Source organism: Schistocerca americana, chromosome 1 (assembly GCF_021461395.2).
Source record: "Schistocerca americana isolate TAMUIC-IGC-003095 chromosome 1, iqSchAmer2.1, whole genome shotgun sequence".
Lineage (NCBI taxonomy): Eukaryota > Metazoa > Arthropoda > Insecta > Orthoptera > Acrididae > Schistocerca > Schistocerca americana.
In genome coordinates, this window is record NC_060119.1 from 462819912 (window position 1) to 462830941 (window position 11030).

Consider the following 11030-nt stretch of genomic DNA (forward strand, 5'->3'; position numbering starts at 1 on the left):
TGCGAAGAAATGGAATGAGATGTTGCAGAAATTTGTAGGCCTATAAATTAGGTATTGTATTAGCACACCATTAAGTTTAAGTTAATCCTAAAATCAAATATAGTAAACAACATAAATCCCTTCCAAACAAAGCAGGTTTCTCTTTTATTACATGTCAGTACTAGTGATAAATGTTACAAATTCACTATTCAAGTAGTAGTTATTTGTATGTAAAGACTGATATTAAAATTTTCAACGTGATTTATTTTCATTCGAAAAGAAATAATATTTTTATGTACTTGCTGTCTATAATCACATATTGCCAATTACTGCTAGTATTTATGTAGCCACTCAATGCCATAGGTACTTGTCCTACCAACATGACAATGTATTTCTCTCAACAATGCACTGATAACAGGGTTTAAGGAAGATTGTCAGCATGTCTGAATACTACATGTGGTCTTTTTTTGTCAACAGAGATACTTATTCAGAGTGACAGAAAATTGATTTTTGAAAACAGTTCTGTAAATAGTATAAATATTTTCAAAGCTCTGCTACACCACAATGTTATTATTTCCTTATTATACATAAAAGTGTCTCATTTTGGCTAGTTTACCATTTTCAAGTGATCTTGCAATATCAGTGATGGTAAAATTTTTGTATAAAATTCTACAAATGTATGTTAGGTGGCATGTGTCTATGCTGGTAGTTATTTGCGTCACGTTTGAGATTCCAGCCAATGAGTTTTGGACCAAATGGCAGTTTCCCAAGTGTGACAATACTAGAACAAAATGTTCTTGTTTATTTGATTCTTTGAAGCACAGAATCACTGATGCTGCAAGAAGAGTGTTATCTCCTGTGAGTGACTTGTTGGTGGTCCTACAAGTTAGCTTCAACAAGGCATCTTGTAGCAAGACCATACATTATGCCTCAGTTGCACCATTCATTTTACAGCATTGGTTAATAGTACAGTGTAGAAGTGGGCAAACTCGTTCATCCTTGGGAACTAGTTCACTGGCGATCGCTCTTTATTGGGGACCGTTCAATTCAACTCGTTCACCATTCATTTATGTACAGTATACAGTTCTCACGAAAAATTGAAACTTAATAGCATAGGTGACTAAAGGATGGAAGGTGGCAAGAGAGAGCACTTGCCTCCCCCCTGGAGTGCAGATTTTTTATTCGTTACAGAATTCTCACACAAATCAACAACTTCGAAAAAATAGATAACGATTGGTGGGCGACAATGAGCAGTCTAGTACTTGGAACCGATTTTTGTAGAATATATCATATTCTTCTTACAAAATATGAGACCAGACACTAAATTATGGTGCACGGGCTGCATTCGATTGTAAATCGGTGTGCCTTCACTAACAATGAACATGCTGTTTCACCTTGGATCAAAAAGGACGGAAAATGGTCAATTGTGTGTGCCGTGTCGTCTTCCTTTGCACGCATAATAACAGAAAAACTTGCGTTTTTTATAAGTACGTCTTCTGCTGTTTATTGAAATAATGAAGTTAGCTGATCTGCCCTTTTGTTACCCGTAAGGATTTATCTATTACATACAACGTAATTTTTATGTAATTTATGTAGTTATAAAATACATTTTAATTATCGGTCACAAACACTGAATAGAATACGAAAAGAACCAGAAGTCCAGACTTCAAGAAAGATTTGAAACAGATCTAGAATGGGCGTGCACAGCGAACAACTCGATACTAACTAGGAGCAGTCGGTAGTGGAACTGCGATGACTGGCCACACGAAGAAGAACGAGTTAACCGTAGAGACCGAGAGAGACACAGGAACAGGACTGGAGCTGGAACGAGACCGGCCGACGTGCCGTTGCGCGAATGAGACCGACTGTTTCCCATTTCTGGGAACTATAAGTAGCAAGCCGGGACCAAAGTGAACTATGAAAGACCGTTCCTTAGAATTCGCTCCTCTCTCCTTCCGTTCATCTGGGTGAACCATTCCTTTGGACCCATTAGTTTGCGAACGACTCATCTCTAATGCAGTACTACAGCCACACGAATTGCACATCACAGACCAAACTCAAACTGCTCATGCATGACCAGGTAGCCCCTGCCACATTAGGTTATCCTGTTGCAGTCACAGGTAGTGGCTTAATCTTGGATAAGCTACCTTTACATGCAGACATACTCTCCACTTAAAGAATAACGCAGTTGCAGTGATGCCAACGCTAGTTAGAGAAAAACTGTATGTGTCCTGTCATGTAAAATAATGGAACTGTGAGCAGGATAATAATCATTATTTAAATGAAATGTCAGCAACTGGAAGTTCTGCTTTTGCTACTTATTCAATGATTAACTTCCAAACACTGGTGATAGTGTTGTTCCTTTTCATACTAAGGTATGAGCACTACAGTTGGAATTTTATGAAAGCTGATTCAAACTAGACTGAAAAACAGACCATCGCATAATGTCATGTCAACATCACATCAACGTGTATTCACACTGGAAATAACAACATGTCACATCACATCAATCCACTTAGGCCAGTATCGAATGATGAAAGTGAGATTACAAGGTACTATCTGTGTCACAGATAGTCAGAGTATAGTATTGGAATTGTGGAACTAACGATGATGACGTGTATTAAAGACTAAAGCAAAATTCCATGCGGATATTCTGGATTAATTTTCTGAGGCAAAGTGCTAAGGAGTTAAACAACATTTCACGTCGACATTTATTTGCTAGCAGAAATATATGAATATATACACATCAGACAATATTTATGAGGGAATAAACAGACCCTGATTACCTTATCCTTTATGTTTTTTACGTAGCAAATAACTTCACAAGCAACTACATTTTTATCCTTTCTGCAAAGCTGACTTTTTCACGTTAATGAAAATTTCATCAACCTATATTCTTATATATAGACAGTGTAGGTGTAGGCTCTTTCTGTTACTGTGAAACCTAAATCATTTTTCATTTTCAGATATCACTCAATATAAAAAATATTCAGTTCGTCACGGAACATTTGCAATTTGTTACGAGATTAAAATAAAGCAATAATATAAAAATTAAGAAGACAAAGAAGCACAACATCCACTCTTACAAAGTGAGGGAGTGTGGCGAAGCTAAGGATAACTCCCGGTGTTAGCGCCCTCCACCAAAGTCACTTTCAAAAATTCCTTGGTGGTGACGTGACGTGATGCTTCATGCCATTGATGGCCCGTGGGAATGCCGCCATTTGAAATGCATTGTGGGAGGTCTTGATGTGACAATAAGTGTGAATTAGCCTTCACGTGAAAAAATACCTGTATTTGTAAGTCACACAAGTATCGCACATCCTAATTTTTCGTGGTCGAATTTTGCGAATAAAGTGCGTCTTATATTATGACAAAATACGGTAATTCTTAATCTCTTGGAGATATCTGATCTAACTGCTAACACCATAGATATTCCTATGTATACTTTTGGCAAGGAGGTTAGAAAAAAGGGAAATGGCCTCGTGTATGTTGAGAATACACATTGGTTGAAGTAAGAGGGCAGGACAGTCTGTCATCTTACTGAGTCGAAAACAAAAGTTTCTGCCTTAAAACCCTACATGAAATTTGCTGTATCCACTTAAAGCCTTTGAATTGACAGTCATGTCCGAGTATGTACTTAGATACGACATGTTTTCTTGGAGAAAAACTCATAAACAGCTGAGAAATTAATTTGTTGATGTAAAATTTTATTTGTTAAGCATTGACTAAATCACAGCAAATTCAGGTCGAATTATTAGCTGTAATAGTTTACAGTACCAACAGCACACAGTCCTTCTGATCATCTTATCGCCAAAATATACGACTTTCAGAATGTAAGCACTGAAATGACAATTTTTAATCAAAAGAACACAACAGTACTGTATAAAAATTATTGATTGAACTCAGGTACAAACTCAAAAGCTTACATTTGACGTCAAGGAATGCTTATCTTTTTCTCTCTTACATAATTGCCTCTAAATTAGGATTTATACAGGAAAATGAAAAAGCTTTGAGGATTTGTATAATATTCTGTTTCTCATATTCCAATTCATATTGTGGTTAGAACAACAAGCATTAAAATGAAAATGGAAAGCAAATCGAACGTGAAGTGACAGAAAAGAGAAAATTACATCAGCATTTCAATAAAATGAATGAAAGATAGCATGATGTATAGTGTGGAGAACTGTAGTGACAATCATTGCTAGATGGCACAGGCTACTCATAGTTTCATGTTAGTTTGTCTTGGCTTTAGTTCTTTTTGTGATGTTCAGTGTAGTGGACATTCCTTCAGGGAGCAGTGCACTGCCCCATATGCTGTACATCCACACAGATCAGTAGATGATGGTGGCACTGTCGACATCTGCAGGCATTCAGCAGCACACAGTAACACGTCACACTAGGATCTGAAATGTTAGGAAATAATTTCTTCAAAGGTTTCGAAATAAAAATTTTGGTTGAAATAACTTTGCTCATTAATACCATCAGGATGCTGCCTCTAACTGCCGAAAATTTCATGTTCCTCCAAAATGCTGAGGTATCTACTTTTAGGATTGTTGTGCAAAATTTTCAGATTATGAACTGTTTCCTTCATTCCATGTTTTTCATTTGTTAAATGATCATCAAATGGTGTTTTATTGCAGGTATACAAGATGTTTCATAATTAATGTCACACACTTGTAGAGGTTGTAGAGGGGACTTAGTAGATCATGCTTTAAATAAGAATCCATGTCCAGAAAGGTCTTCCAATCAAGCTACAGAGCGTTAAAGTCATAGGCGTGAGCGCCTATAAATATATGAATATACAGGGTGATTTCATGATGATGTTGCAGTCGTTTTGGGATGATTGAAGACGGATAAATGTATCAATTTGAGGTAAGGGTTCCTATCCCAGAAACGACCAAGTTGAAAGTTGTAAGTGAAAACTGTCTGATACCTCTGACAGTGGAATACATATACTGATGCTGTTGTTGCTAAGACTGTAGGATAGGCAACTTTCAGAGGTATTGGTATGGATCAGACCAAGAGAAAATTTCCTTTAAACATGGACTCTAAAATGCATACCTTTACAACTATGTGAGCTACTTCAATACAGGAGGTGTGTTTCACACTATCGAAGATGTACAAGTGCTCATATCTTCTCAAGTGATTAAAACTGTGTGCCCGACCGAGACTCGAACTCGGGACCTTTGCCTTTCACCGGCAAGTGCTCTACCAACTGAGCTACCGAAGCACGACTCACGCCCGGTACTCACAGCTTTACTTCCGCCAGTACCTCGTCTCCTACCTTCCAAACTTTACAGAAGCTCTCCTGCGAACCTTGCAGAACTAGCACTCCTGAAAGAAAGGATATTGCGGAGACATGGCTTAGCCACAGCCTGGGGGATGTTTCCAGAATGAGATTTTCACTCTGCAGCGGAGTGTGCGCTGATATGAAACCGGGCGTGAGTTGTGCTTCGGTAGCTCAGTTGGTAGAGCACTTGCCCGCGAAAGGCAAAGGTCCCGAGTTCGAGTCTCGGTCAGGCACACAGTTTTAATCTGCCAGGAAGTTTCAGAACAGATTCCGCTTATAACTTTCAACTCGTTCGTTTCCAGGACAGGGACCTTTACCTCAAATTGTTACATTTATGCTTCTTCATCGTCCTAGGAAGTCTGTACCATCATCACACAATCATCCTGTATATACACTACTGGCCATTAAAATTGCTACACCAAGAAGAAATGCACATGATAAACAGGTATTCATTGGACAAATATATTATACTAGAACTGACATGTGATTACATTTTCACACAATTTGGGTGCATAGATCCTGAGAAACCAGTACGCAGAGCAACCACCTCTGGCCATAATAACAGTCTTGATACGCCTGGGCATTGAGTCAACCAGAGCTTGGATGGCGTGTACAGGTACAGCTGCCCACGCAGCTTCAACACGATACCACAGTTCATCAAGAGTAGTGACCGGCGTATTGTGACGAGCCAGTTGCTTGCCCACCATTGACCAGACGTTTTCAGTTGGTAAGAGATCTGGAGAATGTGTTGGCCAGGACAGCAGTCGAGCATTTTCTGTATCCAGAAAGGCCCATACTGGACCTGCAACTTGCGGTCGTGCATTGTCCTGCTGAAATGTAGGATTTCGCAGAGATCAAACGAAGGGTAGAGCCACGGGTCGTAACACATCTGAAATGTAATGTCCACTGTTCAAAGTACCGTCAGTGCGAACAAGAGGTGACCGAGACATGTAACCAATGGCTCCCCATACCATCATGCCTCGTGATACGCCAGTATGGCGATGACGAATACACGCTTCCAAATGGATAGGTTGAAGTTAGATATAGTGGGAATTAGTGAAGTTCGGTGGCAGGAGGAACAAGACTTCTGGTCAGGTGACTACAGGGTTATAAACACAAAATCAAATAGGGGTAATGCAGGAGTAGGAGTAGGAAAATAGGAATGCGGGTAAGCTACTACAAACAGCATAGTGAACGCATTATTGTGGCCAAGATAGATACGAAGCCCACACCTACTACAGTAGTACAAGTTTATATGCCAACTAGCTCTGTAGATGACGAAGAAATTGAAGACATGTATGATGAAATAAAAGAAATTATTCAGATTGTGAAGGGAGATGAAAATTTAATAGTCATGGGTGACTGGAATTCGAGTGTAGGAAAAGGGAGAGAAGGAAACATGGTAGGTGAATATGGATTGGGGCTAAGAAATGAAAGAGGAAGCCGCCTGGTAGAATTTTGCACAGAGCACAACATAATCATAGCTAACACTTGGTTTAAGAATCATGAAAGAAGGTTGTATACATGGAAGAACCCTGGAGATACTAAAATTAGATTAAACTAGATTAAAACTGAAGAAACTGCAAAAAGGTGGGAATTTAAGGAGATGGGACCTGGATAAACTGAAAGAACCAGAGGTTGTACAGAGTTTGAGGGAGAGCATAAGGGAACAATTGACAGGAATGGGGGAAAGAAATACAGTAGAAGAAGAATGGGTAGCTTTGAGGGATGAAGTAGCGAAGGCAGCAGAGGATCAAGTAGGTAAAAAGACGAGGGCTAGTAGAAGTCCTTGGGTAACAGAAGAAATATTGAATTTAATTAATGAAAGGAGAAAATATAAAAATGCAGTAAATGAAGCAGGAAAAAAGGAATACAAACGTCTCAAAAATGAGATCGACAGGAAGTGCAAAATGGCTAAGCAGGGATGGCTAGATGACAAATGTAAGGATGTAGAGGCCTATCTCACTAGGGGTAAGATAGATACTGCCTACAGGAAAATTAAAGCGACCTTTGGAGATAAGAGAACGACTTGTATGAATATCAAGAGCTCAGATGGAAACCCAGTTCTAAGCAAAGAAGGGAAAGCAGAAAGGTGGAAGGAGTATATAGAGGGTCTATACAAGGGCGATGTACTTGAGGACAATATTATGGAAATGGAAGAGGATGTAGATGAAGATGAAATGGGAGATATGATACTGCATGAAGAGTTTGACAGAGCACTGAAAGATCTGAGTCGAAACAAGGTCCCCGGAGTAGACAACATTCCATTGGAACTACTGATGGCCTTGGGAGAGCCAGTCCTGACAAAACTCTACCATCTGGTGAGCAAGATGTATGAAACAGGCGAAATACCCTCAGACTTCAAGAAGAATATAATAATTCCAATCCCAAAGAAAGCAGGTGTTGACAGATGTGAAAATTACCGAACTATCAGTTTAATAAGTCACAGCTGCAAAATACTGACACGAATTCTTTACAGACGAATGGAAAAACTAGTAGAAGCCAACCTCGGGGAAGATCAGTTTGGATTCCGTAGAAACACTGGAACACGTGAGGCAATACTGACCTTACGACTTATCTTAGAAGAAAGAGTAAGGAAAGGCAAACCTACGTTTCTAGCATTTGTAGACTTAGAGAAAGCTTTTGACAATGTTGACAGGAATACTCTCTTTCAAATTCTAAAGGTGGCAGGGGTAAAATACAGGGAGCGAAAGGTTATTTACAATTTGTACAGAAACCAGATGGCAGTTATAAGAGTCGAGGGGCATGAAAGGGAAGCAGTGGTTGGGAAGGGAGTGAGACAGGGTTGTAGCCTCTCCCCGATGTTGTTCAATCTGTATATTGAGCAAGCAGTAAAGGAAATAAAAGAAAAATTCGGAGTAGGTATTAAAATTCATGGAGAAGAAATAAAAACTTTGAGGTTCGCCGATGACATTGTAATTCTGTCAGAGACAGCAAGGGACTTGGAAGAGCAGTTGAATGGAATGGACAGTGTCTTGAAAGGAGGATATAAGATGAACATCAACAAAAGCAAAACGAGGATAATGGAATGTAGTCGAATTAAGTCGGGTGATGCTGAGGGAATTAGATAAGGAAATGAGACACTTAAAGTAGTAAAGGAGTTTTGCTATTTGGGGAGCAAAATAACTGATGATGGTCGAAGTAGAGAGGATATAAAATGTAGACTGGCAATGGCAAGGAAAGCGTTTCTAAAGAAGAGAAATTTGTTAAAATCGAGTATAGATTTAAGTGTCAGGAAGTCATTTCTGAAAGTATTTGTATGGAGTGTAGCCATGTATGGAAGTGAAACATGGACGATAAATAGTTTGGACAAGAAGAGAACAGAAGCTTTCGAAATGTGGTGCTACAGAAGAATGCTGAAGATTAGATAGGTAGATCACATAACTAATGAGGAAGTATTGAATAGGATTGGGGAGAAGAGAAGTTTGTGGCACAACTTGACCAGAAGGAGGGATTGGTTGGTAGGACACGTTCTGAGGCATCAAGGGATCACCAATTTAGTATTGGAGGGCAGCGTGGTGGGTAAAAATCGTAGAGGGAGACCAAGAGATGAATACACTAAGCAGATTCAGAAGGATGTAGGTTGCAGTAGGTACTGGGAGATGAAAAAGCTTGCACAGGATAGAGTAGCATGGAGAGCTGCATCAAACCAGTCTCAGGACTGAAGACCACAACAACAAAACAATGTGCGTTCACCGCGATGTCACCAAACGCGGATGCGACCATAATGATGCTGTAAACAGAACCTGGATTCATCCGAAAAAACGAGGTTTTGCCATTATACACCCAGGTTCGTCGTTGAGTACACCATCGCAGGTGCTCCTGTCTGTGATGCAGCGTCAAGGGTAGCCGCAGCCATGGTCCCCGAGTTGATAGTCCATCCTGCTGCAAACGTCGTCGAACTGTTTGTGCACATGGTTGTTGTCTTGTAAACGTCCCCTTCTGTTGACTCAGGGATCGAGACGTGGCTGCACGATTTGTTATAGTGATGCAGATAAGATGTCTGTCATCTCGACTGCTAGTGATACAAGGCCATTGGCATCCAGCATGGCATTCTGTATACCCTTCTGAACCCACCAATTCCATATTCTGCGAACAGACATTGGATCTCGACCAAAGCGAGCAGCAATGTCGCGATACGATAAACCGCAATCGCGATAGGCTACAATATGACCTTTATCAAAGTCGGAAACGTGATGGTACGCATTTCTCCTCCTTACACGTGGCATCACAACAGTGTTTCACCAGGCAACGCCGGTCAACTGCTGTTTGTGTATGAGAAACCGGTTGGAAACTTTCCTCATGTCAGCACGCTGTAGGTGTCGCCACCGGCGCCAACCTTGTGTGAATGCTCTGAAAAGCTTATCATTTGCATATCACAGTATATTCTTCCTGTCGGTTAAATATCGCGTCTGTAGCACTCATCTTCGTGGTGTAGCAATTTTAATGGCCAGTAGTGTACATACATTTACAGGCGCCAGCGCCTTTTCTTTGATGCTCTGTAGTGTCGTTGGATGACGTTTCAGGACTTGGATTCATCTGTAAAACTTGATCTACTAAGTTCCCTGTACAACCGTTAGAAGTGTGTAACATGCATTGCGAAACATGCTGTATATGTGCTCTTTAGCTCTGGTTGGAAGTTATGTCCCATCTGCCCAATACAAAAGTAATTACAATCATTATTTGTGGTTTTATAGACCCCTGAATTCGAAAATATACTGCACTGCAAACCCAAATTATGGCAAAGGTGCAGTTAGAATATGTTGTTAGTATGGAATCGTACTTTTAAATTGCATTTGTGAAATTAGTTTTCGATATTTTGAGACAATTTGCCCCAATATTCCAACATGACGTATTCTGTTTTCTTGCTGTCTTCTGTCTGACGTTTATTTCCATGTGCTGTCATTCTCTTTTTTGTCTTTTAGTACATTTTCGTTATGTATATACCTTTATCTCAATTTACATCGGCTATTTGTTTAAGGATGTTGAGTTGTTTATCTATTTCTCCTTGTGACAAAGGAAGCCGAGTCATATGATAAATCATCGAATGAAAGAAGGCTTTTTCATATTGCTGAAGATCACAGGAGTTGGCATAGATCTGTGCTAATATATTTTCTATAAATGCCAGGCGAATGCTTATTGCCTTTTTTCTTTCTTTTTTTGTTATTTTCAGGTGTACAAAATTTATACCGCAATGTTATTTTTCTATTTTTACTGTGAAATTTGTCTTTGATTGCATGGAGCTTATTGTTTGGACAAAATTATCAATGTAATTTTCCTGTCCTTTATAGAGAAAAGTATCACCATGTATATTTTAAAATAGATAGTGTTTTGTCTAAATAGTTCATGGATGAATTGCCAGATGTCGGTATCCATTGGGCACTATATTTTAGAAAATGGCCATGTTGTCATCATCCCGTGCACTGATGAACTGACTAATGTGGGGCTGGCAGCATGCTTTTATTTCCACCCCCCCCCCCCACTCTCCCCCTGTCAGCCATTCCATCAGTTATCAGCACCTAGCAACCCTAGCCTCACTGATTCTGCTGGCCCAGGTTTGCATTCCAGGTTTGTGCCCAGGTGCATGCACTGGTGGCGCTTCTGTTGTTCCTCCAGCTGTCCCTGAAATAAGTTCGTTATCTAGTGGCTCAATCCTCTTCTTGACTATTTAATAGTGAGGTCCAATGCCTTGCTAAGTTCGTATCACTATCACAATTTGTCAGTGGTTCCCTTACTCGAA